The 17811-nt window shown below is 35.3% G+C and overlaps 1 protein-coding gene across 4 annotated transcripts in view; it reads left to right on the top strand.

The window, feature by feature from the left end:
- Nucleotides 1-17811, top strand: part of NDUFAF2 (NADH:ubiquinone oxidoreductase complex assembly factor 2) — a 145585-nt gene that overhangs the window by 70960 nt on the left and 56814 nt on the right. The window lies entirely within an intron of this gene.

The following is a 17811-nucleotide window of genomic DNA, read 5'->3' as shown; positions in this document are numbered from 1 at the left end:
GGCAGTGGCCGTCTTCCCTGCCCATAAGAAACTGGACTCAAATCAGGATTTCAGGAGCAGTTTCTAGAACTGAGATACAGGGCAAAGGCGAGAGGACAAAAACCCATTGCTACTTGATTGATTGATACCAGCAACAAAAATGACTTCATATTGACCAATTGGCATGGAGTGTCTTACATGTTTCCCCTGCTCCAAAACAGTATTCCCACAGGTGGGAACTTATAGGACTTACCATAAAGATAGGACAACTTCAGTAACTATATGCTAAGGACATATTACAGGAAGACACAGAACTCTGTGTAACAGAAGTGTAAGGACATCCAAGTAGAGCATGGCTTTAAACAGGAGTTCATGATTGGAGCTCATTAAATAGTTAGAGTTATAGCTATAATCCTGGTAGTTTTCAGCATAGAAATAAAAGTCAAAATAATGAGAGCTGTTCTCTCCTATGTCATTGGTGTAACTTTAATGAGCCACTGCAAAATAGCAATGGACCTCATCATTATTATCAACAAATATTTTTGAGTGTTCTACCATGTGTAGTGCAAGATTCAGATTCCACAGGACAAGGCAGATGTTCATCACCTCTGAAGAGGGGAAAAATGTATGCGATATTGCTTTGTATCAGTGTTCTATTCCTTTGCCTTAGAAACCAGAGTGAAAGACATAATGCTTTACATGTTTTAGTAATAGAGGAAGTACCTAACCTACAAATTACTTGAATTCCAGAAGTTACCTGTAAGCAGCTTGTTTAAATTCAACATGTTTTTTTCATAGAAATTGTATTATAAATGGTAGTTCAGTTTTCAGAATAATTCACAAATCCCTTTTAATCAAATTTCGTCTGCATTGCTGCACATTAGCAAAAACACATATTGATTAGCAGTTGAATCAGAGATATAATAACTAAAGGTTTGTAAAAGGAGAGATGAAGAAAAAAATTGATATATAAGATATATATATGATATATGAGAAAAAAAATTTTTCAAGTGGTTTTAACTCAGCTGAATTTTTTTTCAGGTGGGTTTAGTAATAAAAGGCAGAAAAAAAGGAGAGCCCCCCAAAATTGTGTATAGGTCTTTCTGGAAGGGCAAGGATGCAGATGCTATTTTGGATTATTCCAATCCGTTTGCCAGCCAATAGGTGGTGCTATTGTCACACAATAGTTAGGTTGCTCTATGGCTCAAAGCAAAGGGAGGATGTAGGAAGTATATACAAAGTGGTTTTAAACTGAGTTGTTAAAGGAAGGCAGAAAAAAAAGGGAACCAGTGTGAACCTGATTATATGTGCATAAGGTTGACACATTAGTTTTTTGTAGCATAGGAAGCGACTGTACTAGTACATTTTCTTAAATTTCTGTGTGAAAATTAGATATAATTCAAAACACACCTTTCCTCATCTATAACATTTTCTTTGAGCTGTAGTTTACTCAGTTATAAAAATGAAGATTATTGTGAGAATTAAACAAGAAAATAAAAATAAAAGTGTCTAATAAGTATCATACACATAATTGTTGCTCCATAAATATGATTCTGCTCATCTCCTAAATGAGTCAGATAACATAGATTAATAAACTTTATTAACATAATGTTATTATATTGCCAAATTAGACTAAACTCTATGATCTCTGGACCTTGGAAGCTTATAAAGAAGTAGGAAAAAGTGTTAAGGTTTTTTATTACTAAGAATAAAGAATTTTTAAGTGCGATTATTTGATTCTTCTGTAGGTAAATATCCTAATATGCATTACCAGTACACCCTTGAGCAGAGGCAGTCTCTACTTTTATGTGCATGATATTCTTGGAGACACCCATCTTAAAGCAGTACTACCATTTTGCAGATCTTCACTATTTGTGACTGTAGTCTTTGTCTTTTCAAACATCAATGGAAAATAAGGAGTAAGTAGATAAAAATAGCAGGATGAATGGTCTTTATTGCAACTTTCACAAGGACCAATCTTCCCCTTTCATGCTACTACAGCCTTCCTCTTGGCGAAGTCAGTTTATTCGCATGTGAGCTGGGGTAGAGAATGAAGGTTAAATTTATGTCATCCAATTATATTAGTTATTAGCCAAGGTAAAGTTTTGTCATAGAGAAAGTTTAAACTCATGACTAAAATAATGGGATGCTATAAATAAATTGCTCTTGCTGGAATTTTCGTTTCTGTCTTTCCTTCACTGCTTGTGCTTGGCCTCAGACCACCTCAATCTCTTCCCCTTCACAGGAGCCTCCAGGTCTGAGGGACTGAAGGAAATATTGAGAATGCCTCTCTGGTGAAGGCCTTCTTCCTTGAGAGCCCATGAATTGAAGAGGTGTTTTTTCCTCTTTGCTATTCAGACTTCTTTCCTTTTCCTAAGGACGTCTTGCTCCAAAGTGAGAGAATGATTTCTCACTGAATTTATCCGATCTAAACAGTGGAAGCAAGCCTTAAGTCAGGTTCTAGCCTGAAATCATAGATCCACAACTGAAGTAGGCCTTATATCTCCTTGGGGTGTGGAACTGCAAGAAAAGTCCTACATTGCCATACCTGATTACCCAGGAGGTTGTGACTGTGTAGATAGGATAGGGAAGAAAGCAAATATATGATGATCTTTCTGCCATTCACAAGATCTTGATTTTGTTTAGGGAACCAGTGTACATTCATGGATGGATTTTGCAATCTCAAAAGTGCAATACTTGGTCTGAATCAGTGATTTTTCACAGGGCTCCTTAGAGCCCTTAGAAGTGTGAGGAATTTGCCTCCATGGTGGGGAGGAGACAGAGAAAAGGTAAATGGTACTCTGGACTCCTCTTCAACCAGAGAAAGAAGCTCCGCTTTGGACAGTTTCATAAACTCAACCTCTATTGAAGATATTTTTAAAGAAAAGAGTTTGAAAATTATTAATACCTCAACCTCTTACCAGTTGAGCCCAATTTTTATACTCGGGGATCTAGTTCACAAATACTAGTATAGTTCCTTTGAAGCTGATGAATATCACATTTTATTAGGTGATTATTTGGTCTCTTTCTATATCAAAATAGATTTATATTCATTTATGATAAGTAGTGTCTGATGGTTAAATATATTAAATAGATTAATGAAGGGTATTAGTAATTTCATAGATTAATAAATATATATTTTTAAAATTAAGACTAATGCAGCACAAAATGTACTCTTTTCACTAAATTATTCATATTTAAAAGTATCATATATTCTCTGAATTAGTAACAGTAGCTAACAGCAGAGTCCTGGACTCTTTTATGATCTTTGATAAATGGCCAAGTAATACTTGATTTCTATGAAATTATTTGGATCTAGAAATCAATCAAGTAATCAGCCATATCTTCTACATTTCAAATTTGAAAATAAAGCTTGGGCTCGGCCTAAGCTTTACAAATGGCGTAATTTTATAATTGTCTAAATTCTAGTAATATTTATCGCCATTTTTTATTAATTCCTTAAGTCTCTCTTTACATCTCTATTGACAGCCCCAAGTGTTCAAGTTAGACTCTCAAAATGAAAATCGAATACTTGATTATACTGGTTTATAGCACACCATGAGTGTGTGCTAATTTTGAGAAGAGAAAATATTATTCCTTTTTATATTAAGGATGTACCAGATTGAAATTTGCTTGCTTTAGTTAGTGACTGTTACTATAAAATGAAGATTTTTTCCAATCAGTCATAAATTTCCTTATTGTAAAAGTCTTTTTAAAACCTGTAATTTCCATCTGATGTGTCTTAAAGCCTGAAAAATTTTTTTGTCTCCTCCTTTTTTCCTTCCCTTCTTATGCATATTTAAGACATTTTAACTCATCTGTTATGATTCAGATGTAGTCATAGCATAATCACCTAATGTTGCTTTCTTATGTTATTTTATTAAATGCTCAAACTCCCAATTATAAATATACTTTGTACATTGGAGATAATTTAGCTCTACATAGAATGTAGAAGGTATTAGGTGAATAAAGTACTTTCAAATACTGATTTCCTTCACATCAATCAAAACCTGAAACGGCTGCTTCTCTTTCAGTTCTTTGGAGTGAACACGTTATTATATGGACTAAATTGTCACGAGTCCATCATTTGAATTTTTCTTTTTAATAGTTATCTCCTTTTGGGGGTGGAGAGGCAACTGTAATTACAGCCATGCTTTTTCCGAGGATTGAAAATTTTTTGCAGTTTGGAAAATAAATGATTTTTTATAGAACATTCAAGTGTTTTTTCTTTATTTCTAAAACATAACTATTTTCCATGTTTGATTTCCACTGTAATGGAAAGGAAGTAAATGAAGTAAAATGCTAGACATTTCTAAGACGTATGTGCTTGATTTGGGAATACAATCAGAAAACCTATTTAACTTTTGGCTATAAATCTTTCTAGATTAATGCAATAGACTATTCAATATCTATTTGTTGGTAGAATAACATATTTTTAAAACTTTAAATTTTTGTTTGCATATAATGTTACTATGGAACTTAAAAAAAAAACAGTAAATAAGAGTTTATTGTCCACGTGGAAAGCACAGACACAAATGTGCAATAGGTTCATGTTTTTTCCTTAAATTGTGATAGTCTTCATATGTACTTCAAAGTTAAATCTTACAAATTTTATTTATGGCTTTTAAAAAATTAAGGAAGTCAGGTTTAAACAAAAGATTATTGATGTGCTATAAACTTGCCACAAAATGTTTACACTAATACAGGAAATAGGTCTCTTAGAATTTTTTTGCTGTCTTTCTGAGTATAGTTTAAAACCTTTCAGCTTTTTGGTCCTGAAAGACTAAGCTATAATATATCGGGCATTTCAGAATAACGAAACATTTGATATAATTTCAGATTTTCGAAGATAGAAGCAGCTGAGATTCTTTACGGGAAACCTGTAAGGTTTCCCGTAATAAGATTTGAGGTAATCCATTGAACTGTGTGGCAGTCTAAAAAATTCTGAAAGCTTCTCTGGAAGGCCTCTTTAATTGCTTTAAGAAAGTATTACCTGCTGAGACCTGCTGAGACAGTCTTCCATGCTCACATAAATATATGTAGAATATGTCAAATTATAGAATCATCACATTTTATCAAGCAGGAAGCCTCATTTGATCACTATGGGAAAATAATAGCTTACTATAGTTATTATAGTTATGAATAAAATGTTGGTTTTTAATTGGATATCTGTCATGGTACAGTATGCAAACTTTGTAAGTGCTAATTTTAAAATCTTAAATGGAAAATACCATTGGGAGTCAGAAAGACACTTAGGTTCAAATGCTGGCTATACTACTTTAATTAGCTATATACATTTGGATAAGCTCATCACCCTATGCCTCTTTTTCCTAATCTGTAAAAGATTGTTTTAAAGATAGGTAATATGTGGAAGACACCTAAACGTTGCTTGGTACGTAAGCAGGCTCTTAATACCTAGGTGCTACATCTGAGTAACTTCAGTCAAATTATGCTTTAAGTCATATGTGAAAATGATTTTCAGTGTAAGGATCCTTATTTTAGTACTAGTTGATGTTTTTTAAAATTTACAATGCTTCAGAATAACAAAGTTTAAAGTCCCCAAATCTAATATATGTAGTATGGTTCTTGGCTTTCAGTAGCCTTCACTTTCCTGTATTATGCATTGATACTTCCAAGCCTTCTTTTGTTTGCAAAGATCAGTCTTTTATACATCACCAGATGAACTGATTTCAAATTATCACTGGGTTGCACTGATCATTGCCACTAGGGTAAAGAGCCAGATATTAGTCAAACACAAGAGGTTTTAGCTTGGCCATCCTACCTACTTCACCACCATTCCTCCAAGCCAGGGGCTTCTGTCAGGCATCAAAGACCTGAATCTTGCTTATTTACAAGGGGATAGTTGTCTCAGAGATTTGTCACCTCACTTAGTCCAGCCTGTCTGTTCACCCCAAAGTCGCCTCCACATTCCATTCATCCTTCCTTGTGACACCCCACGCGTGGGAAGTGTTGGGCTGGAAGTAGACACCTGGTTGAAAACCCTCATCAAGGATCACATATGCTCGTGGGTCGTAGCCAATATAGGCCTCCAGCTTTGATTTGGTACTTGTGGAAGAAAATTCCTCCACCATTGTGATAAATATCTTGTGAATTCTGAAGCTCCAGAATTTAAAGATGAAAGACTTTAATCGTGTGTAGATGAATTAGGGAAGGAGTAGTGACCCTGGGAAGGAGAGATGCCTAAGTCTGCTATCTCATTCTTCAGGACCATTGGTGTCACCTGCCTCAGACTGGCACCTATCAAGGGTCTTAGCCACCTACAGGGTCGCTAAGACCCTACGAAGGCAGTATTTATAGGTACCAAGTTAGAAATTTTATAATTTCTAACCCAGCCGTCCTTTTAATATGTCAGTCTTGTCAAAGTTTCAAATGTGTAAGAACACCCTGTGTGCAGAGGAAAGAGCAATTATTTCCAAATATAAACAAAAGACGAAATTCCCTTCCATTAATGATTCTTACCAGAACCAATCTTCATCATGATGGTTCCAAAATGATATTCCAGCTCTGACACTTTCTCCACATTTACTATTCAGCTCCATGATAGGCAAGAGCCCTTTTTATCTCTCCATTTTATTTATTTGTCCATCTATTTATATCTTTTAGTGGTTTGCCTTTATGGGTTTCTATTTTTTTCCAGTGGTGTATATAGTACAAGCTTTTTGGTCTCAGGATCCCTTTAAAACTCATCACAATTACTGAAAGATCTTCGCTTATGAGATATGTATTAGTATTTATCATATTGAAACTAAAACAGTTTTTAAAGTATTAATTTATTTAAAAGTAATGCTAATAAATCTATTATATGTTCACATAATATAGTCTTGCTCAGAAGTAACTGTACTTTCCCAATGAGAAACATTTAGAGAAAAGAGTAGCATTGCTTTATGTTTTGCAAATCTCCCTAATGTCTGGCTTAATAAAAGACAGCTGGATTTTTCATATCTGCTTCCTCATTCAGTATGTTGCTTTATCACATATCATTTAGCCTCTGGAAAACTTCACGTACATTCATGAAAGAATGAAAATGAAAAAGCCAAATAACATCTTAGTATTATCATCAAAATAGTTTTGGCCTCACAGAACCCTTACAAGGGTCATAGGCACCCCGTAGAGCTCCCCACCACACTTTAACACTTGCTGGTCTGTACTTGCTTAGTTATTTTGGTGCTCAGAGTATCCACGTTTGGCCAGTGTCAGCCCCTGTAAGCTGGTTTTAGGTCCTTGTGACGGGCCCCAATTATTATTATTATTATTATTATTATTATTGTTACTATTTTAAGAACTCTCACTTTCTGGCACAGCAAGATGCCCCAGGCTCATCTTGAACTCACCCTGCTCTACTCCTGGAATCATCTATTTCTCTGAGGAATGCTGGTTTCTTTGGTGCTTAATGGCATAGAGACGAGGATTTGGGCTCTTGGAGTTCTTACTGCTCTTAGGGTCTTTGCTTCCAGGCTCTTTCTGCAAATAGAACTAGGAAAATATACCCCTGTATATGTGTTCATATACGTACATATACCTGTATACATGAAAATGCATAAATACATATACAAATATATATTTATCTTAATTATCATGAGTAACTGATGTCTCCAATTTCAATCTGTCCCACATTATTCTTTTTGCCTTTCCCATTTCATGTTTGTATGTTCTTCCACAATGAGAACCCTGGCTTTCAATAACATTAGCACATTTACTCGTTTGGTAAATCCTATAAAACATCTAAAATAGTTTCAGAATTGCCTCACCCACACCACTGTGGAAAACCAACATACTACAAGCAGTTCAGGATGTGTTGGCTGTTCTCTTCCTGCCCAAGACTGAAGATATAAGTCAAATACTGTGCTCATAAGTTACCTGGTGTAGTTCTTTCTTTTCTTTTCCCCTTCAGCGTGGTTATATTACTTTGAAATAAAGTTGGGTTTGTTTCAGTTTGCTTTCGTTTTCTGTTTTTCCTTTCACATCCATGTTGATTTATTTTTTGAATATATAGAACATTAACATGCTTTCAGACTTATTCAAAAATGTATACTCAGATAGGTGCCACTCAATTCCATATCATTTCCACCTAATTAACTAATTACCCTTCCCCCTTTTAGATAACCATCTTCATTGTTTTATTTTTTTTATAATACATGATGGTTTTATTGAATAAGTTATCATTTGGCTTCTACAATGATCATATTACTCTAAACAAAATTGTGAACAGTATGAAATAGAGCTTTTTTTAATTGAGGTAACATTGATTTATAACATATAAATTTTAGATGTACATCATTATATTTCAATTTCTGTGTAGATTATATCATGTTCATCACCCAGAGACTAATTACCGTCTATCACCACACATATGTGCCTAATCACCCCTCTAACCCTCTCTCCTCCCCCCTTCCCCTCTGGTAATCACCAATCCATTCTCTGTCTCTGTGTGTTCGTTTGTTGTTGTTGTTATCTTCTATTTATGAGTGAGATCATATGTATTTGACTCTTTGCCTCTGACTTATTTTGCTTAGCATAATACCTTCAAGGTCCATCCATGTTGTTGAAAATGGCAAAAATTCATCTTTTTTATGGCTGAATAGTATTCCATTGTGTATATATACCACACCATCTTTATTCATTTGTCCCTTGATGGGCATCTAGATTGCTTCCAAGTCTTGGCTGCTGTGAATAATGCCACAGTGAACATAACAGTGCATCTATCTCTATGCATTCATGTTTTCGTGTTCTTTGGATAAATATCCAGCAGTGGAATAGCTGGATTGTGTGGTAGTTCTATTCTTAATTTTTTGAGGCATCTACCTACTGTCTTCCATAGTGATTACCCCAGTTTGCACTCTGACCAGCAGGGTATAAGAGTTCCCTTGTCTCCACATCCTCTCCAACAGTTGTTATTTCTTATTAATTATAGCCATTCTGTTGGGTGTGAGGTGCTATTTCATTGTAGTTTTGATTTGCATTTCCCTAATAAGTAATGATGTTGGACATCTTTTCTCATGCCTATTGGCCATGTATATCTTCTTTGGAGAAATGTCTGTTCAGATTTTTTGCCCGTTTTTTAACTGGGTTGTTAGTTTTTTTCTTGTTGAGATGTGCAAGTTCTTTATATATTTTGGATATTAACCCCTTATCAGATATATGATTTGCAGATATCTTCTCCCAGTTGTTAGGTTATCTTTTCATCTTATTGGTTTCCTTTGCTTTGCAGAAGCTTTTTAGTTTGATGTAGTCCATTTGTTTATTTTTTCTTGCCTGGAGAGACATAGTATTCAAAAAGATACTGCTAAGACCAATGTTGAAGAGGGTACTGCCTGTGTTTTCTTCTAGAAGTTTTATAGTTTCAGGTCTTACATTCAAGTCTTTAATCCATTTTGAGTTGATTTTTGTGTATGGTGTAAGGTGATGGTCTACTTTCATTCTTTTGCATGTGGCTGTCCACTTTTCCCATCACCATTTGTTGAAGAGACTTTCCTTTCTCCATTGTATGTTCTTGGCTCCCTTGCCGAAAATTAGCTGTCCATAGAGGTGTGGGTTTATTTCTGGGCTCTCCATTCTGTTCCATTGATCTGTGTGTCTGTTTTTGTGCCAGTACCATGCTGTTTTGATTACTATAGTTTTGTGGTATATTTTGAAATCAAGGAATGTGATACCTCCACATTTGTTATTTTCTCTCAAAATTCCTCTGGCTCTTTGGGGTCTTTTGTTGTTCCATATAAATTTTAGGATTCTTTGTTTTATTTCTGTGAAAAATGTCATTACAACTTTGATAAAGAGTGCATCAACTCTATAGATTGCTTTAGGAAGTATGGACATTTTAACTGTGTTAGTTCTTCCCATCTAAGAGTGTGGGATATCTTTCCATTTCTTTGTGTCTTCAGTTTCTTGCAACAATGTTTACAGTTTTCAGTGTACAGGTCTTTCACCTCTTTGGTTAAATTTATTCCTAGGTATTTTAAATTTTTTTTGTTGCAATGGTAAATGGGATTGTATTCTTTTGGGGGGAAGGCGGGTGAGGAAGTTTGGCCCTGAGCTAACATCTGTTGCCAATCCACCTCTTTTTGCTTGAGGAAGATTGTCACTGAGCTAACATCTGTGCCATCTTCCTCTGTTTTTTGTATGCGGCACACTGCAACATCATGGCTGGATAAGCAGTGTGCAAGTCCCCGCCTGGGATCCACACCTGCAAACCCCAGGCCGCTGAAGCGGAGTACGTGAATTTAACCACTACGCCACTGGGCCGGCCCCAGGATTATATTCTTACTTTCTCTTTCTGCTGCTTTGTTGTTAGTATATAGAAACACTTGTATGTTGATTTTGTATCCTACAACTTTGCCATATTCATTTATTATTTCTAAAATTTTTTTGATGAATTCTTTAGAGTTTTCTGTATATAAAATGATGTCATCTGTAAATATTGACAGTTTCACGTCTTCCTTTCCAATTTGAAACACTTTTATTTCTTTCTCTTGATTGATTGTTCTGGCTAGGACTTCCCATACTATGTTAAGTAGGAGTGGCGAAAGTGGGCATCCTTGTCTGGTTCCTGTTCTTAGAGGGATAACTTTCAGTTTTTCTCCATTGAGAATGATATTTGCTGTGGGTTTGTCATAAATGGCCTTTATTATGTTGAGGTACTTTCCTTCTGTACTCATTTTATTTAGAGTTTTTATCATAAATGGATGCTGTATCTTATCAAATGCTTTCTTTGCATCTATTGAGATGATCATGTGGTTTTTATTCCTCATTTCGTTAATGTGGTGTATCACGTTGATTTGTGGATGTTGAACCTTCCCTGTGTCCCTGCTATAAATCTCACTTCATCACGGTCTTTGATCCTTTTAATGTATTGCTGTATTTGGTTTGCCAATATTTTACTGAGGATTTTTGCACCTTTGTTCACCTGCAATGTTGGCCTCTAGTTTTCCTTCTTTGTGTTGTCCTTGTTTGGCTTTGGAATCAGAGTGATGTTGACCTCATAAAATGTGTTAGGAAGTGTTCCATCTTCTTCAACTTTTTGGGATAGTTTGAGAAGGATGGGTATTAAATCTTCTTTGAATGTGTATGATCTTTTTAATGGATTGTATTCGATTTGCTAATATTTTGTTGAGGATTTTTGCATCGATGTCCATTAGTAATATTGGCCTGTAATTTTCTTTTTTTGTGTTGTACTTGTCTTTTGGTATTAGGGTAATCTTGGCCTTGTAAAATGAGTTAGGAAGCTTCCCCTCCTCTTCAGTTTTTGGGAAGAGTTTGAGAAGGATAGATACTGTTTTCTTTGAAAGTTTGCTGGAATCCACCAGGGAAGCTGTCTGGTCCTAGACTTTTATTTTATGGGAGGTTTTTGATTACTGTTTCGATCTCCTTACTGGCAATTGGTCTATTCAAATTCTCCATTTCCTATTGATTCACTTTTGGATGGTTGTATGATTCTAAGAATTTATCCATTTCCTCTGCATTATCCAATTTGTTGGCATATAGCTTTTCTTAGTATTCTCTTATAATCTTTTGTATTTCTGAAGTGTCTGTTGTAATTTCTCCTCTTTCATTTCTGATTTTATTTATTTGAGCCTTCTTTCTTTTTTTCTTGGTGAGTCTAGGTAAAGGTTTGTCAATTTTGTTTATCTTTTCAAATAACCAGCTCTTAGTTTCATTGGGTTTTTTTTTCTATTGTTTTTTTAGTCTCTGTTTCATTTATTTCTGCTCTGATTTTTATTATTTCCTTTCTTCTACTGATAAAGAACTGGTTTAAAAAATTATGATATACCCATTCTGTGTACTATTCATGTTTACTGAAAATTATGACAGAGATCTTTTTATACTCTTGTAAAAATTTCCAAGGTAAGTTATTAAGGCATAAAAAAACAAAGTACAAAACAGTACAATTGGTATCTTAGTCTGCTCGGGCTGCTATAACAAATTACTATAGCGTGGGTGACTTAGACAACAAACATTTATTTCTCACAGTTGCAGAGGCTGGGAAGTCCAAGATCAAAGTTCTAGCAGATCTGATGTCTAGTGAGGACCTTCTTCCTGGCTTGTAGGTTGCTGTCTTCTTGTTGTATTCCCACATGGTGGAGCGCAGAGAGCTGTCTGGTATCTGTTTTCTAAGGGCACTAATCTCATTCATGAGGGCTCCACCCTTATGACCTAAACACTTGCCAAAAGTCCCCACCTCCTAATAGCATCACACTGTCGCTTAAGATTTCAACATATGCCTGTTGGAGGTACACAACATTTAGTCCATAACAATCGGTATGCTACTGTTTGTGTCCTAAAAAGAAAAATTTTCCTACAAATAGATTTGCTTGTATATCTATAACCTATCCCTAGGAGATTACTTCAGAAATTGATCATCATGTTTGCCACCGGGGGGATAACTGAATGGCCAAGATACTGAAATGGGAGGGCGATTTTCACACTTGGGCTTATAAAGCCGATTCAAAAAGTAAATGAATTTTAAATTCTTAGGGAAAATATCACAGGACTGACCATAAAATCTACATCCTGAAAATTGTGCTTAAAATATCAAAAAGTCCCAGGTGTTTAATCAGTTCTTTGCCTCTCAACAAGATTTACTCTGATTATTCTCTTGCAGAAACTTCATCTGAGAGTAGAGAATATCTCAGCTTTCTCCTTCCACCAGTGGTGCTTGGTGTCTTTAATGAACCCCTTTTCTCTGGAAGGTAATCATTAACTTCAGAGAATTCCTCAAAGCATTTTTCCTCTCCCCAGTATTGCTTCATCTTTCTTCTAGGTCAGAAATAGCAAAGATGGGGGTGGAGGGAAAGGCCGGAAGACTTTTCCCACGATGGATTTTTGTCTCTCAGCAGAGAGAACTCCTCTGATGCCCAGGATATGAAATGGATCGCTGCACTTTACCTCTTGCTCTCCTGATTTGTAGTTGTGCCTTCATTTGTAAACTTACTTTCCATGGCATACCTGATACTTAATTGGCGTAAATTTTCCTTTAGTATTTTCTTAACTTGCTTTATTGCATATTTTTAAAGACAAGCTCTTTTATTTTTCTCTTTACATTTAAAACACAATTGAACAAAAGAAATGTTATTATACCCACTTACAGAGTTTCCTTCCTCAGAATGTCAGAACATGTTTGGAAACTGAATATTAATCTTTTTAAGTTATGGAATAACAACATGAGAAACTTCATATTTTCTGAGTAGTGGGAAAAGGGTCAAATGTGTTAATCTTATAAATATGTGTATATGTAAGTGTTTGCACATTTATAATCTATTGATAAAAGTCTGAAAGGAGATTTAATAAAGTGTTAATAATGATTTTCTGGGTAGTGAGGTTATGGATGATTTTTATTTCTTCTTTTATTTTTCTGTATTTTCCAGATTTTCTTCAGTGAATGTTTATTGAAAGTTAAGTGATTGTTAGAATTGTCATATTAAATGATTTATGATGTTTTCTACATTGGAGAAAACAGTGGTTTTCTAATGAAAAGCAGTGGTTTTTCTTTCTTCTTTCTTGGAGAGAAGGAGTTGATTTTTAATATTCTGGGAAATGGCAGTTACTTTTGCTTTTAGCTAAGCCCTTGTACTTTACTAACTGAAATGTAGTATATTTACAGATGTAACATTTGTAGATGTCTTAAAGTCTGGCAACTTAGCTTAGTGAGTAAGTGTCTAGGATCTGTGTTAGAAGACCTGTGTTCAAGTCCTGACTGCTGTTGGCTAGCGTGTGACCTGAAGTAAATTTCTTAAGTACTCTTAGGCCTGTCTCTTTATTTATAAAATGAAGGAATAATACTACCTCACAGAATTGTCAAATTTAAGTTAAATTACCCATACAAAGTTACAACTTTTTTCAATGTGTGGCACATGGTAAACTTGCCATAAATTTTAGCTATTTATTTTTCTTGTAGTCACCCCTGGAATTCTAGGACCTCTGCTCTCTTCTTTCAAACCTAACATAAGATTGTTGTACATAACATAAGAGTTTATGAAATGAGGGTAAACACAATACATGCAAGACTTTGATATTCATCAGCCATTTCCCATCTATGGGAATTTCTTACTGGTTATGTTTATTCCTATGCCATGTATCACCATATGTGTTGCTGGGCCGTTTGCTAAGACCAGTGTGGTTTCCTAAGCAGAGTCTGCAAGATGACGTCATGTGGTACAAAGACAATCTCTTAAATTTTTAAGATATATATCTATTTTATGTATGTTTGAACAAAAAATACTAATAGTATATTAAGTATATTAATACTATTAAATATTAATAGTATAATAAGTCAGTGATTTCATGGGTGTTGTTTTGGGGGTTTTTTGGTGAGGAAGATTGGCCCTGTGCTAACATCTGTGCCAATCTTCCTCTATTTTATTTGTGGGATGCCACCACAGCATGGCTTAATGAGCAGTGTGTATGTCCATACTCGGGATACAAGCCCATGAACCCTGGGCCACCAAAGCAGAACACGCAAACTTAACGACTACGCCACTGGGCCGGCCACTCATGGGTGTTTTTTAGGGCAAGGTGAAAGTGAATATTGAAGAAAGAAGCAAGTCAAATTAAGGAAGAATATTAAGGATATAATACCATAAGGTCTGACAAAAATTGCAAAGCTGGTACTTGAGTGACTGAAGTTTAGGACTCTCTGCTCTAGATCCTTCTTCCCATATCTGTGTCCAGGATTCCCATACTCTATCCCAGAAGCTCAGTGGAACAGGTGAAATCTATCTTTTACGTAAATCTGTCATCTACCCAATACCTGGAGATCTTGTCTTTTTTTCCTTTTTTTAACTAAATGGATTCCATAGTTCTCTAAACAAGGAATAGGAAATCCTGCCCTCCCAGGGCAATTAGCTTAATGGCAGCTAGCTTTAAAATTTATAAGTTTGGGAAATAATATGTTACTTCTACAGTCTTTAAATCCATACACCATTGACAATTACAATCTACCTGAACTCAAACTTTTATTTTGAGTGTTTTAATTAAATCTAATGTTTAATATTAAGTAAAACAACTATGCATTGTTTTATTTGATAATGCTCATTGAGTACACAACCTTCAATTGTTTATTGTTATGTTAGGACGTATTAAACCTACACGTACATTAAATGTCTTTGTTATTAAGTTAATTTTTAAATGTAAATTAGACCATAAAATTTTGACACTTGAGCAGGTACTTAAATTTGCTGTGTTTACTGGGATGGAATATTTTTTTGCTATGATAAGTAGGATTGTCTTTACAACTGTTGTATCAAAGCATATTAGTATGAGTAAGTGTACAGTTTGTGCATAATTTCTTATTCAGTGGGAGGCATGAATTTTATTCCTAATTCGTAAAAATTGTACAAGTAGGATTTATTCCAAAGAATGGAGTAGTTTTAAAACTATATGGGGAAAAGAAACATATCTGATTGCAAAGAATTTATTCAATAAACTAATGACCTTATTTTATATTTCTAAAGATGTGTACGATCTATTTGTAAACAAAGGTTTTTTTCAATTATCAAGGAATCACTTAAAGGCATAACTTGGAGATATTGTGTGTTCAGTTCCAGACCACCGCAAATTTGTGAGTCACAAATTTTTTGGTTTCCCAGTGCATGTAGAAGTTATATTTATGCCATACTGTAGTCTATTAAATGTGCAATAGCATTATATCTTTAAAAAAACCAATGTACATACCTTAATTAAAAAATACTCTTTTGCTGAATAATGCTAACCACTATCTGAGCCTTCAGCGAACCATAATCTTTTTGCTGGTGGAGGTTCTTGTAAAAAATGCAGTTTTTGTGAAATGCAATAAAACAAAGCACAGTAACACGAGGTATGCCTCCTAACTCATGAAATTACTCTTCCTGTCTTTCCATATACACACAAATAAGTATGACTTTTCATTTTTAAAAATTTTAGGAGATCTTAACTGAAATTTTTAGACCTGAGGATAGGAATAAAAAGTTAAGTTTTGTGTCACAGACATATAGATATACCTGTAATGTATATGCATTTAGTAGTGCTACTGGGAATGTTAGACCTCTCTATCCTCTCTCCATATGCTAAATTTTGTTGATGTACATTTAAAAGTTTGTAGAACCCACACAGACTTTCAGAAGCCCATTTGTTAGCATTTTGTATTTTAGGTGATAGTTGTCCTTTCAGTGCTAGTTATTGCTGAAAGGACATATATCTTGGTATTTTTTTATTTTTATTTTTTTATTTTTCCTCCTTCTTCTTCTTCTCCCCAAAGCCCCCAGTACATAGTTGTATATTCTAGTTGTAGGTCCTTCTAGTTGTGGCACGTGGGACACCACCTCAACATGGCTTGATGAGCGGCGCCATGTCCGCGCCCAGGATCCAAACCAGTGAAACCCTGGTTTGAAGCAGAGCGCATGAACTTAACCATTCAGCCAGGGGGCCGGCCCTCATGTTGGTGTTTAGATAAGGACTATATCAAGACACAGGTATTTTGACTCTTTCAAACATTTTGAAAATTGTCATAGAAACATACTTCAGGACATGCTAAATTTATGGTAACTCATTATTATGATGTGTTTACATATGTGGATATAAATAGCATTTTAGTGAAAATATAGCTACATATATTGAGCCTCTACCATGAGAGTAATGTAGCTGTCATTGTTATAGGCTCCTGTTGCCCTGACCCTTGGCCCTACAACCCAAAAATTCTACTTATCCCTTGCCCTACTGTATCTTTATTGGATAAGATAAGCAAAAGGGAACTCCTCCTTATAACACTTGGGAAACCTCTGTTAGGATTAAATCAACCTGATTAAATGAGTCCGTAATGAAATGCAGAGATTCCCTGACTTCATACTGCAGAGTTATTAACCATTAATGGCTTGTCTCTGAAACCCCAGCCTTTCGCTTACTAAGGCAGAGGAAGTAAAACTAGCCACTCACTCTTCTGAGGCTACACTTTTGTGGATTCTTTTCTACTGCACAGTAACTCTCAGGAATTTCCTTGTCTGCAATTGAAGGAATTTTTAGTTAGTAGAATTTCAGGTAGTGTAGGAAAGAGATTTTCAGGCAATAAGATCAGTTCCTTTTTGTACTCAGTCTGTTTAGCATAGTGTAAGGTTGGCCTAAAAGTGTGAAGAGAAAGTAGCATTTTATGAGGCCCAGATTTCTCTCCCTTACTGGTCTGATCATTGTTAAGCCATGCTCCCTCCCTCATTACTGACCAATGTCTTCTCTGTTTCAGCTAAGATTCCCTGGAGTAGGCAGGCACACGTTAACTATGGGGAAGTAGAAAAGCTTACCTGGTTTTCCTAGGCTAAAGGTTCAATGTCAAAGGAACATGTTTTGAAACCACCATTTTGACAAAGCTGCTTTGAAGGATATGATCAAGACTTTCTGAAAAAAGCAGAAAATACCAAATAGCTTTAGCCCTTCTTTATGAACTTAAAAAAAACACACTAATCAACTTTTTATTACTGAGAAGTATAAGCAGCAGTCATTCTCATTCCATCTCTGACCATTCTTCACATTTTTCTTTACTACTCTCCCTGCTTTCTTGTTTTCTACATTGCTACCATCCTGCTCCAGATGTTGATCTCACACATGAAGCACCATACCCAAAACTCGCCAGTTTCTGTCCCTTTTCATTTAGATTCCCTTGACAGGTAGTCGCTCAGATGGGCCACAGAATCCAACCTATGACTTGGTTCCCTTGCCAGTGTACTGTGGGGAAAGGGTGACAGCAGGGTCTTATGGTCCATTACACACTTGTACTTAGTAGGGGCCATGAATGTCGCAGTAGCAGCAGCCATTGACCCCTCTAATATATATACTTAGAGAGTTTGAAAGAGTTGA

This window comes from Equus przewalskii, chromosome 20 (genome assembly GCF_037783145.1).
Source record: "Equus przewalskii isolate Varuska chromosome 20, EquPr2, whole genome shotgun sequence".
In the NCBI taxonomy this organism is placed as follows: domain Eukaryota; kingdom Metazoa; phylum Chordata; class Mammalia; order Perissodactyla; family Equidae; genus Equus; species Equus przewalskii.
Note: the sequence above shows the minus strand (reverse complement) of the source record. Positions and strands in the feature narration are given on the sequence as shown.